The sequence below is a fragment of the Serinus canaria genome, chromosome Z (assembly GCF_022539315.1).
Source record: "Serinus canaria isolate serCan28SL12 chromosome Z, serCan2020, whole genome shotgun sequence".
Lineage (NCBI taxonomy): Eukaryota > Metazoa > Chordata > Aves > Passeriformes > Fringillidae > Serinus > Serinus canaria.
In genome coordinates, this window is record NC_066343.1 from 31147649 (window position 1) to 31160670 (window position 13022).

Here is a 13022-nt window from a genome sequence, read left to right on the forward strand (position 1 = left end):
TACGGGTCAGCACAGCACAGACTAATACAGGCCCTGGTGCAAATGCTTTTGTGTTTGCAAACTTGTTGGAGTTCAGCACTGTTGTTCATGCAGCAGAATGACCTCTGTGTTGTCCATGTGTTGGATGAGGTGCTCCTCTCTGAACAAAATACACCAGGCAGTGGTGTCTGTTGTTGTCTTTGCCCAGTGGGATCACAGGCATAACATTGCTCTCTGATGTGGGGTACCTTTGCTGCAGGGTGGTGCTGGTTTGGGGAGTTGAGTGACATTTGCTTAGGAATAATCAAGACTTGCATTTTGCAGTATGTCCTAGTAGCACAAGATGGGAGGACCTTTAGTCATAGGGCTGGGGAGTTCTGACTGATGCCTGACCTTCTCCCCTGCATCCTGAAGCCTGTCCTGTCAGAGATGCAGGGTTTGGAAGGGAAAGAGCAGAAGGTGAGTGCAGCACAGTAAGGGCAGGGTCAACAGCCCAGGACAAATGTCTGAGGTCCTGCTACCCCAGACAGCGCTGGTGTGGGGACCATGGTACAGGGAATAGCACAACAGCCCAGGGTTGTTGAGCAGTCCTTAACTGCAGGCAGGCCTTCTACAGTTCTCTTTTCCATTGTCTGGAGCTGGGCAACCTCATTTGCATCTCCAGGCTTATGCTTAACACGGTGCTTTGAATCCTTACATTGTTGCTGTTTGCTCGCAGCTAACCTGGGAATAGGCTGGGAAGTCCCTCCTTTTCCAGCTCTTACCTGGCTGAGGATTTATGAGCATTATTGCCCATGTGTTTCTTTTGCTGGCATTGCTCCTTTAGTTTATCATGAAGGAAGCAGAGGCAGGGGCATTTTTCTCCGCTGCCTTGTAAGAAAGTGGTAGGGAGACTGAGATATGTTGACTGGAAATCATATCCCTGCTAAGCTCATGTAAATGTTGACTCTTAGGCCTTCACAGCTTTCTTCTAAGAGCAGCTGGTTTTGTGCTGTGTAGCAGATGGGATAAATACCAAGTGATCCAAGAAGGTTCGTGGGCAAGGGACTCTGGGCTGCAACATTTGGAATTGCCCAGCCTTCTGAGAAGGCCAGAGAGGCAAAAACTGTAGGAGACTCTAGCCTCCAGTTGGGAAAATCAAAGCCCTTCGTTACCCCATGGTGAGTAGAGGTGTGCATTTGCATCGTGAAGGCTGCAGCTCCTTCCCTCCCTGCTCACTTCCCAGGGAAGGAACACGCTGTCCCTTGAGGGAGCGGGTATGGAGCAGCTGCTGCACTGCAAATTCATACCTTCACTGCTGCCCACTACTAGATTTCCAATACAGGCAGCTCAAGGAAACGGAAAACCAGAGGCAGATGATTTTGTTGCTTCCAAGCCAATTTCATGACTGTTTCAGAAACTGATTTGTGAGCTCTCATGGTTGGCAATTGTGTAAATCTTTGATTTCAGAGCTTTCTTGTCAGTTTGTTAAGGCAGTAAAGTTAATTATGTGTTTAATAGATACCAAACAAAGAGGTTGAAGTATGCTCTTTGGAAAATATTTTCTTTAGTGTGCTTCTGTTTGGAAACCCCCAGTATTGGGCCACTTCTGTGCAAACACAGAGGCATGATTTAGAAACTTCTGTTGGGGAAAGTGGAACAAAACCCATAAGGAATAGTCTAACACTGTACAAGAAATATCATAGAATCACAGAATGGTCTGACTTTGAAGGAACCTCAAAGATCACTTAGTTCCATCCGCCCCACCATGGGCAGCGACACCTTTCACTAAGACCAGGTTGCTCAGAGCCCCATCCAGCTTGGTCTCAAACACTTCCAGGGATGGGACATCCACAGCTTCTCTGGGCAATCTGTGCCAGTGCCTTGCTACTCTCACAGTAAAGAATTTCTTCCTAATACCTGATCTAGACCCACTCTCTTTCAGTCTGAAGCCATTCCCCCTTGTCCCTTGTAAAAAGTCTTTCTTGTAGGCTGCATTCCCATACTGGAAGGTGCATTCTCTATTCCAGGCTGAACAATCCAAATTGTCTCGGCCTTTTCCTGTAGGAGAGATGCTCCTTTCTTCTAATCCATCCTGGTGGCCTTTTCTGGACCTACTCCAACACATCCATGGTGCTGGGACCCTAGAGCTGGATGCGGGGTTCTGGGTGGGCTCTCTTTGGCACTTAGTATTATTAAACTGCATGAGATTCCTGTGAAACTTGTCATGTTTGTCCAGGTCCCTCTGGATGTCATCTAAGGAGATGCTTTTTTCTTACAGCAGAATCACAGAGAAATTATTTACTTAACAGAGAAGCAAGTTCAGTGCTTTCAGTTTGTTTCTGCATAGGGTTTGCTTTTTCTTTCACATCCAATATTATTCTTCTGGCTGGTGAGGCAGACTCCCACGCCACTTCCAGACCATACATTGTTACTGGCTAGGTCCCTGTTTTGATCCATTCTATTGAGCAAAGCCTTGATAGTGTATGTTATTGCAGGTGAAGGTCTGAAACAGTTTATTGTTGTCTCCCTGTGCACGATTCTCAGTAACTGCAAAGTACAGACAAACCCAAATTAGCAACTTCCTTCTCCTTGTGAAGAGAAAACAGTAAAAATGAGAAAAAAACCAAAAACCACATACAACAGCCAACAGTGCCTTTCAAGTGGCTCTTTTTCTTTGGGCTTTTGTACCAATAACTTTTGGTTTATGATTCTCTTTTTTACCTGCCAAATCTCTCTGTTCGTGCTCAGCTCAGGCTGCCTGCCCACATTGCCAAATCATAAAAGTATCATTTTTTTTCAGTACACAGTGATGTGTACACAATCTGTGAAATACTTTACTGCCTTCTCAATCCCTCTCTCTTGTTCCAAGTTCTGTGCAACTTCAGTAGTATAGAAAGACTAGTTTGTCTCCATGCCAGGGCCATGGTGTTTATTTTTCCTCTTTCATGGCTGTTTCCATCCTAGCTTGTCTACAGACTTATTCTCCCACTCCACCTTCTTTGCTGGGTAGTGCCTCTCGTGTTCCAATACCCTGCATAGGTCTCATTCCTTGCTGTGTCTGGGCTTTGTAGCTATGTATGATCTGCCACTGCTGACTTCCAGCATGGAGTCAGTCCCTCCCAACTATTCCTTTACAGTTATGCACGTGCTTACATGTTTGCTGTATTGTGGGTATTAGTGCTCCAGCCCAAAACAGCTTTGCTGTTGGCTTTAGTAGTGTCATGAACATCAGCTTAGTACTGGCTCAGAAGATGAGTAAGTGTCGGCCCTTGTACTGTGCCAGGCACTTGCTTTGGTACGCTAAGGTAGTGTCCAGGCTGTATTCCTCACAAACTCGTCTCTGCTTGTACACAAGGAGGTTAAACTTATGTCTACTCTTTGTGTTTAGAGTGTAAACAATGTCTAGCCATCACTACTTACTAGCCACGACCCTGGCCAGTTTGGCTTTCTCAATACTGAGACACTTGGTAGAAGATTCTTTTACCTGTTCTTGATTTGAGAATTGTTTCCCCACATGACTTTCCTGTGGTTATACCTTGTGACAACATTCTTCCTACCTGAGCATCTGATTACATTGCTGCGTATTCACATGCAATTTTCAGAGCTGCTTGGGATGCAGAAGAAGCCAGGAGCCATTAAGGGCTGCCTGCTCATGAAATCCTGGCTCCTGTCACCCCTGTTCTGTCTGCGGCGTGACAATTAACCCTTGATGTTGCCTGTCTGTGGGGACGCCAACTGGCCCAATAAGCGATGAGAGAGGCGGGAACAATGAGGGTTGATTAGAAGCTCATTTATTCGAGCATCAGATGTAATCACATTTAGGAAGGTCAACCTCAGGAGACAAGATAATGCAGAAGACATGGCAATACATACCCCTGACTACAGTTCTTCTCTGTCCTAACAATTTTACTACCTTCTTTGGAAACATAGCTTACCAATCACTAACAATGTTACCTTATATGAAACTCTGACATAGTATTTATTAACATAACAATCCCACAATCCTCTATGCGAAACCCCTTAACAAGCTACTTAAATAACACACTTTACCTCAGCTTATTCAACTGTATATTTAATCAACCTATAATATTATGTCATGCCTAAACTGACAGGCTCTTTAGCTCAGCAACAGCATTCATCTTGATGGTACCCACACAACTCTCCATACTGTGTCTAGACATTCTCTCTGTTCAGCACTTTTCATCCCATGGTTTTAGGTTGATACGTTCTGCAAAGTCAGCCTAAGCAAATTCACTGTCAGTCCCTGCCAGTCCAACTCCCGCATCTCCCCCTTTCTGTTGGGCAATAAAAATAGTTGTTGTGTTGATGTTATTACCACTAAATGTGGTAATAACATCAACACAACAGCTACTGCAAAAACTAACAATCATGTCTTAACCAGAGATAACAACCAACCTGATAAGCCACAACCTATAAACAGTCTGTTTAACCAGTTTTTAACATTTCCCACTTGTAGTTTCTTGACTCCTTCCTTTAATAGTTTGATGCTCCAGTGTATCAACTCTCTATGGTCAGACAGATTCATGCAGCATAAACCTTCAAAGTCTTGGCATCGATGCCCTTATGCCAGCAGCAGAAAGTCACTTTTTATAGCAGAAAGCAACCCTGTTATATAGAGTGGCATGCCTAGCACTACTGACATCTGTTAATAGACCACTTAGTGCAGGAGATGTAGCATTGGTTTGCTTATTCAGCTAACACCCCAAACTATCCAATTGTTTTGCTGCATTAACCCAAGATGCCAATATGGATGCTGCAACTCTTTTTTCTTTGCTCCAATAAATAACCTCATTTTTACGTTCTGATTCAAATTGATGGATGAATCTTTTTTCTTGAGTTTCTCCATTGTGGACTAGTGTGATGTTGGGTGTTAGTAGAGTAAGTCTACTACAGGCTACATGGTCCACCTTTAATGTGCAATGGAAGGGCAGGCCACGCCCTATCCCCGCAAGTGAAAAACATTCCTGGTGGCAACTGCAGGGGTCTGTTATTGGACCATGAAAGCATGGGTGATGTGTTATTTATTGCACCAAAGGTTTTCATTTTTATAGACAGGGTGGTAAGGGGAAACATCTCACGGAGCTGCCTGATCTTTTGTTAAACTCCAGCTTGAATAATTAAACTTTTCACAATAGTCCATTCTAACCAAACCAAGGAGCTCTAGCTCCTGAGGTTCCAAGGTTGCTGGTAGCTCTGAGATAAGCTATTGAAGCTCTGGGCTGCCATGCCTCCACAGTGGCTGTGGGAATAGGGAGCTGGGGCATTTTTGTCATTGCACAGGGCCGCCCTCCGCTCCGCTTGAGGTTTCCCGGCAGTGGCTTGCTGTCGACAACATATTTTGAGCGGCATTGTCTAGGGTGATGATGACTTCTCTTACATCTGGAGCATATATTAAGAGCTTTAGATTTAAACCAGTCTCTTTTAATGTGCCCTTGCTTGCCACATCCATAACATGGGCCAGGACCTTGCTGTTGCAGCCCTTTTGGAATGGCTTGCATTGCTGTTAAAGCTTCAGCAAACCCTTGGCCTTCAGCTTGCACATGTCGGGCTGCAGGGTGCAGCCATCCAACCATTTGCATTGTCCAGGCTCTGGTGGAAGGGCATGTAATACCATTTTACACTCTGAATTTGTATTAGATACAACCAATTTCTTTACTAATTCATTTCTTACCCTTTCACATGTAACTTGTCTCTCTAGGGCTTGCCTTTGGTGATCAGTGTAGGACTCATTAGGCCCTTGCTTTATTTGTACAAAGTCTAGTGTAGGTGTAATGCCATCGGGCACTTGCATAAGTGCCTTTCTTTTTGCATTGTTAATGTCATGTAAGGCTTGCCTCAGGAGGTTTGCTGCCTGGTACTCAGGTTGATTGTGTGCTCCTCCAGATGATGAAGAAAGCAAGATGATCTATATTCAATGTTGCCAAAGCTTGATTACCTGTGTAGTCCACCAACAATTGATTTAACAGCCTTTTCCATCCTCACTCCCATAAGGTATGGGAGTGAGGATGGAAAGTTAGGCTTATGTGAGGATGGAAGTTAAGCTTATGTGTTGGTGATACCAGCATTGCCATTAAATACTTGAAACCATAAGGGGTTAAACATAAGCTGTGAGGGTTGCTTGAAATAAATTATTAAAAAATGGTGATTCCCTCCCATAGTCCTTAGCTGCTTTACATAGGTCCTTTATTTCCCAATAAGTCAATGGCTCCCATTACAGATTTGCTCCCCCCCTTTCCGTACCATCCCAGTGCCACAATAAACTTTGCTGCCACTTCTAGATCCCTTTCTTTAATCACAGCTTTTTGTATCTTTTCCCAATGGTGGGAAAAGAACCTGAGGGATGTGGTGGAAGTTCCTCAGATCCAGGAGGGTCAAGGTCTTCTTCCGAGGAAGAATAACTTGAAATAAAAGTAGCTTTATTCTTAGAAAGGCTACGGCAGTGATGTTTAGCCTAGTGGAAGAGGGTGGCAGGCCACCAGACAGGATAGTGGCTTCCGGAGCCAAGGTTCCAGTTGTGGTTTCAGATGCCACAGAGAGGGTGTGGCCCATGGAGAGGGTGGAGTAATGGGAGGGGCCCTGGGGCAAGATGGCAGCTTGGGACGATGCAGGAAAATGGTGGCTGGCAGAAGAGGAGGAGGGAAGAAGAGGCAGAGCAGCAGGAAGGGGAGGATCTGGGATGGTTTGGCCACCAGCATCTTGGGCTGGAGGAGGAGGAGACAAGATGACGGAAGGACGGCGTCTCATCCGCACGGCTTGGCAGTTCCATCTTGTATCCTGCTCACAGGGGCCGAAGGGCAAGGAGCAGAGAGGACCGTGCTGCCTCGGGTTGGATTAGGATAACAGAAGTACCAGAGCTATTAAACTTAACCTCTAATTTTAAGATTTCCAAAATAATGTAAAAAGGAGGCAGCTTACGGGGTGCTTCAGGGTTTCTCCTAGTAGCTAGATTATAGTGTTTAACACCTACAGAGTCCCAAAAATCAACAGTAATGATAATCAAAGCCATAGCGTCAGGAAAACTACGAAGATCCACTTCATTATCCTCTTAGGCAATTGTTTGCCATGCTCAATTATAAGAGCCTTAAAACATCCATGTATGTCCTTCTGTTCCATGGACATTCCTTGTCCCATGGTAATTCCCCACAAGCTCACCTGCACTCTCGCTGCAGATGACTAGTTGGATCTGGATGATTTTTCTTCCAGCCACTCCAACCCTGCTTCTCAGCATTCCAAAATTCTGAGGGGCCTTGCCGACTGAATCAGCTAACCCCTGCTGCCTGATAGCTGATTTCCCAAACAGCCGGATCTTCTATAAAGCTAGAGAGGCCCCTGTTCAGGCGCCACTTGTCACATTGCTACATCCACGCCCATGAAGACAGGCAGTGATTGTGACAGGTTGGCACCCACTAAAAGCGGGTGACAGGTCTTAGGTGTAAAAATCTGGGAGCTCTTTATTCTTCTGCCACAATAACAGGAGCACTCTGGAATACAGCTAAACTCTAAGACCTGGAGCAAGAGGTGAGCCCAACTTATATACACTAAAATAGAACATTCTAGCAACATTCTGACCAATCATACCTGGCAATGTAGGCCATATTAACATAGTAATTCCCATGAACCCCTTTGAACAAACTTTAACTCTCCCTTACCTGAAACAGTGTCCCTGAACTTGGGGTGCTGCTTTCCATGGCCTTGGGTTGATCCCGGTTATGGCTGGCTCACTGATCAGGCTAGGTCATGGAACCACCACAGACTCCAAGCCTGGCACTGACTGCTTGAAAGTGCTGTTAGTTCTGTCTTCAGCTGTTTGTCTGTCTCTCAAACAGCTCATTGCAGATAGAAAAGGAAGCAAAATTTTCTACATTGACCATTTTGTATAATTAGGACATTATTTGTTTATGTTTCTACTCAAAAAACAGCCTTTGCAAGCAACAAAGTGCTGAGAGATTCTTGCTTTTCCCAGCACTTCCAGGTTCTGGATTACTGTCATGACCAAGAGAACTGTAGGCTGCTGCTTTGCAAATACAGCCCTTCTGACTGTGAAATACCAAGCTGTGTTTCGTGTCAGGTACATACAGCAATGTGTGTCTTTGTGATTGCGATATGTGAGGAGGCCAACAATGGGACAGTTGTGAATTCTAATAATAACTGAGGAAAGTAAAGCATGGAAGAAGGCCTTATGAACCTATCTTTTGTTTGCAATTAACCATGGTTGATTTAGGAGCATTTGAATTAAAGCATTAAGGATGTTGCTTTTTGCTTGTAGTCAGGCCTTAAAGAGTGCTGCAATAATAACCTTTTGAAGTATAATTTTAGAATTTTGCTTGTATCATGAAACTATAGCTTTGGAATACATATAAAGGAAATATGCTTTTCTCACGCCTTAACAAAACAGAGAAAAACAGCTTGAGAAAGGAAGATGAACATCATCTCAAGGATTTATAATTTCGACCAAGGGAAGCTGGACATCACTGCTATGAGATTTATAGTCATTGTAATCAAAAGGTGGACCCACATCTGGGGAGCTAGACTTCAACAGATGGAATTCGTCTTTATTCTTGCGGAAACCAGGACCAATATTTTGGAAACTACTATTACCATCTGGGGATCCTCATTTTTGGGACGCATCCCGAGAAAAACTAAATCACAATAGTGTATAGAATTGTGATGTAAAAATTGGAAAAGAGAAACTGCTGATGAGTAAAAATTGGAAAAGAAACTGCTGAGAAAACTTATGAGTACCCCTATAAATACCTGTAAGCCCCAACTATCGGCGTGCAGTTGGAGGGAAACTGCCCCCACTGTAGCCAGCGCTGTGTTGCTCATACTTTACCACATTAATTAATAAATTGATTGCTGCTTGAATATTGGCATAGTCAAGCTTCTTATTTATAACAGCAACATCATTTTTGCTGCTTAATCTGTGTACCTGCTTGGGTGAAAGGGCCACCCTTGATAATCCCTTGTTTGGTGTTATTATGTAGGAAAAGCCTGTATTTATGTGGAAAGTAGAAAGCAAAGACACCATTGCTTTGTTAACAAGTGTTACATGATTTGTTGGTTGGTTTGGATTTTTTCCCATTCTCAGGGAGTTAGAAGTGATGCCTTGAACTTAGGCACAAAAGATACAGTATGAAATTGGTGAGATTTATGCTAGTCTTTTCATTTCAAATAAAGGGGGTGGGGGTCTTGCTGTACTTGATTGGCCAGTTATAATAGTTGTCTTTAATTTCTGGAATGATATGGCCAGATTTGGCAGTGTTTTCATTCACAAAACTTTGGTTTGGGCTCATCGTTGACAAGAACAGTAATGGAGAACCTTAAAGAAAGAAAAAGCAAGGAAGGGCACACAGTACAAAATATGCAAAGAATAGATTAGATTCTGTGGTTTAAGTCCAGATTTGAAGCAGAGCAAGGCAAAGAGCAGTTGCTTGATGAACGGGGCAGAGAGAGGAGCAGAGCGTTTTATTGCTAAACAAGTTGGATGGCACACTGCTTGTAGTAAACCTGGTTGCATCTGCTGCCCCACAGGTGTAACTTTAAGACTAATTTGTTAGAATCGGCCTTCTTTCCTCAGGTGATGGGAACATAGAGTTTTGTGCTTGTGAACTGGAGCTGGAACAAGTGAATTGATCCTATATGCATCTTTAGCTGCTGGAGTCTGTGACCTAGATTTGTTTTTGTTTTCAGTTTGTATGTAAACAAGCCTGCACACTCCATGTCTAGACATCAGGGATGGGGAATGGGTTGCTGGTGGGAACCTAAATTACTAAGGCTTTGCATCTCTATTGAAATAATTACAGTTTAATTAGGATCTTTTAAACTGTCTGGGGATTTTAGGGCTCTTCCCCCAGTGGAAGTGGTATTCAGTGGTGATATGCCGCCTCTGCATTCAGAAGGGTGAGGGGTGTGTTTCAAACAGCCTGGACTGTGTGGTAGGGCTTTGAAATCCCAAACTGTGAACTTTGCTCCTTGCACTTGTGCTCCATGTGCCTATCAGCTAGCTGGATTTTCCCATTAAAAATGCCCTTAGCTCAGCATATTACATAGAAGATACAGAAAATGTCAGGTGGCAAATGTGCCTTCTTCTGTCCTTGCTGCTCCCAAGGAGGTTCCTTGTGATTGTCTGGCTGCCAGTTTTACAGCATGAGCATGCCATTGCACTTTCCTTTTCATTCAGTGAGCAAGGGCGGGGCAATGAAGTGTGTGAACTGCTCTGGGGGCTCTTGTGACTGGGTTATCCTGCTGACTTCTGGCAAGTGCGCTAGGCTGGGTTATCCTGCTGCCCTCTGACAAGTAGTGCTAAACTGGTGGGCTGGTTGGCAGGTGCACTGTGTGTCACTTGAGATCCCTCAGCTTTGGGTGAGGGCACTGCTGCTGCAGAGGAGCATAGCCCTGTCACCAGGCTGAGGGGTGCCAAGGGTTGGTGGACACTCAAGGCAGCACACAGAACCTCTGAGCAGAATGCTTTTTGGAACTGCTCAGCTAAAATTAAGGAGTGTGGATACGGGCAGAGATATGGCCTTGGCTTAGTGGCTTAGTCAGCTCTCAGCTGCGTGAGGCTTTGTTCTCAAGTTCTGATAGAATTACAGTGATGCATCATGGTGGTCTGATGCTGGGGCTCTGTCAGATGCCTGGTCCCAAGAGCTCACTAATTGCTGTTAGAGAACCCAAAGCATGGGACTATAGCTGCCAGCTCTTCCCTCGGACAAAAGGGTTGAGACTGGTCTGGACACCTTAAAGGCATGTGCCTGTGAAAGTTGTGGAAGACAGCTTCCTTTCACACCCAAGAGCTGGACTGCACTCCTGTCAGCCTGTACTTCTGTCCAGTACTGGTGAGATGGTACTTCTGGTACCACTGGACACACTCCTCAATATCCTTAGTACCAAATCTGAAGGTTGGTATTTGGAATTAAGGATATTGAGGTGCTGGAGTGTGTCCAGTGCAGGGCAACAAGGCTTTTGAAGGGTCTAGGAAACTTGCCTTATGAGGAGTTGCTGAGATAGCTGGGTTTGTTTAGTCATTAGGAGGCCCAGGGGAGACCTGGCCCAGACTGGATTACATGATCAATGGGCTTCCGTGTTGGGTCCTGCATCCCAGCTGACATGGCTCATGGCAGTGATTCTGAAAATTGTTTTTTAGTTTTCATCAACAAATTCTGATGAAAAATAAGGCCCAGCTTTAGTTTTTATCTGTTTGATTTTGTGAGGGTTTGTATTCCACTGAAGAGCCTCTGCTGTACTTGTGTGAGCATTTCAGCTGTAACCAGTTTGTCCTTTAATGTTCTATTTGCTGAGCCTGTTCCAGAAGTGCACATTTTCTATGTATTAACAGTTGACTCAGCTCTTCCCAGGCCTAGCAGCATGTGTCCTATGACATGGCAGTCATGCGCGTGCTTGGTACGGTGGCATTGTCACTGTCCCCATCTTTGTTTATGCATCTGTGTTTGGCTGCAGTTCTTTCAGGCACAGCGGTTTTCTGAGCTCTCAAAGTCCTTTTTACTCACACCATTTCCCAGGGCGGAAAAAGTGTTACTGCTGTTGTTGGTCCAGTCCTTGTCTGGTCCATGGTCAAGGTGAACTTGCAAGCCAACTTACATGTTCTTTCTCATCTGTAGTTTTAGGTCTTCTAAGTACTGTTCCTGTTCCCCTGTCTTCAGTATGTGAACTGTTTTGTATTCTCTAAATTGAATTCTCGAAATTCCTACTGCCATACAGTCTCTTGAGAAAACTACTCATTGATGCTGTTGTCTTGCTGCAGAAAACTTGCAAAACACTATCAATATTTTTGGAAAGGGTATGGTTTCCATTATACTTATTGACTTAGAGTGTTTATATCCTATAATTATTTGCAATAATCTTCCTGAAGGCTTTTATTAGATAATTTGAAAGATTGATTGCAAGTAGGATGAGTCTGAAAATAAGTTTTAAGATAACTGTTTCTTTTTCTGACCTAAGGCAAAAAGGAAAGAGTAGGAACAATTCTTCATTTTTTGTTGATAATAGAGAAAAGATTGGGCTCCTCAGTAAAATTCTTGTAATCCAGCGAGCTTAGCAGATATATGCACATCCACACCAGACATCATCCATTTCCAGCATGCCTGGATGAAGAATGATCAGACCCTGAGGTGTGTGAACAGTTTCAAAGGGATTAGACAGATGGATGAAGGATAGTCACACCAGGGAAACTCATACACATCCCACATGCCATCTCTGGCTCAAGACATCTCTCAGCTCCTGAAAGCTTGAATTTAGGGCAAGTGTGAGTGGAGGAGTTGTTCTGGAGGTTGTGGGCTTCTGCTCCACTGGGCAGATGTGGACAGTTTGTTCCCAAAATGTAACTGAGATGGACTTGGAATTCCATTGATATGGAATGGGTCAGCTGAAGTAAGTTTGGCAGTGTCCCTGCTGGAGCATTCAGATGCCCATATGTTCTCCCTTTTCACAAAACTTGACTTTCTTGAGCATGCAGAGATCCCATGTGAGCAGTTGAGTATGTGGGGAGCAGTTGACACTGAATTCTGAAACCAGGGAGAGGTTTAGGAAGGTTTATCCATGGATCTTGAGAACAGTCCTGTCAATTAAGATTAAATGTGTAACAGTGTTTAGTCTGCAATTAACTGTGATGTCAATCCTGTTCTATTACTGTTTGAGCGAAGGTTTAGGCAAGTGGCCTTGTGCATTTCTCAATCCCTTTGTTCTTAACAAGATTAGCAGGATTGCTAGCTTCAGCTAGAACTCAGACTAATCTTTGACAAAAATAGATACACTCACTTGACTTCCACAAAGTCAGGTCTGGTAAGTGGAACAAGACTGTTCTAGCAAATAAAATTTTAATTTTTTAATGGCAGATTTTATGTGCTTTTGTGTGACCTGTTTTGCTTTTTGAGTGTGTTCATTAGTAACACATAGTGTTAGAGACTGATTTGCATCTTACACACTCAAACCCTTCATTTCTGTATGGACCACTCCCTCCGTATTCCTTAGACAGCACCATATGTGAAAAATATTTTTGCATATCTTAGGACCATCAGGCTGTC

The 13022-nt window shown here is 44.0% G+C and overlaps 2 protein-coding genes across 2 annotated transcripts in view; both read left to right on the forward strand.

Moving 5' to 3' along the window:
- Positions 1-13022, forward strand: part of HOOK3 (hook microtubule tethering protein 3) — a 945081-nt gene that overhangs the window by 346793 nt on the left and 585266 nt on the right. The gene's annotated exons all lie outside the window — the stretch shown is intronic.
- The window catches only part of TRABD2A (TraB domain containing 2A), an 82424-nt gene that overhangs the window by 9078 nt on the left and 60324 nt on the right, over positions 1-13022 (forward strand). The gene's annotated exons all lie outside the window — the stretch shown is intronic.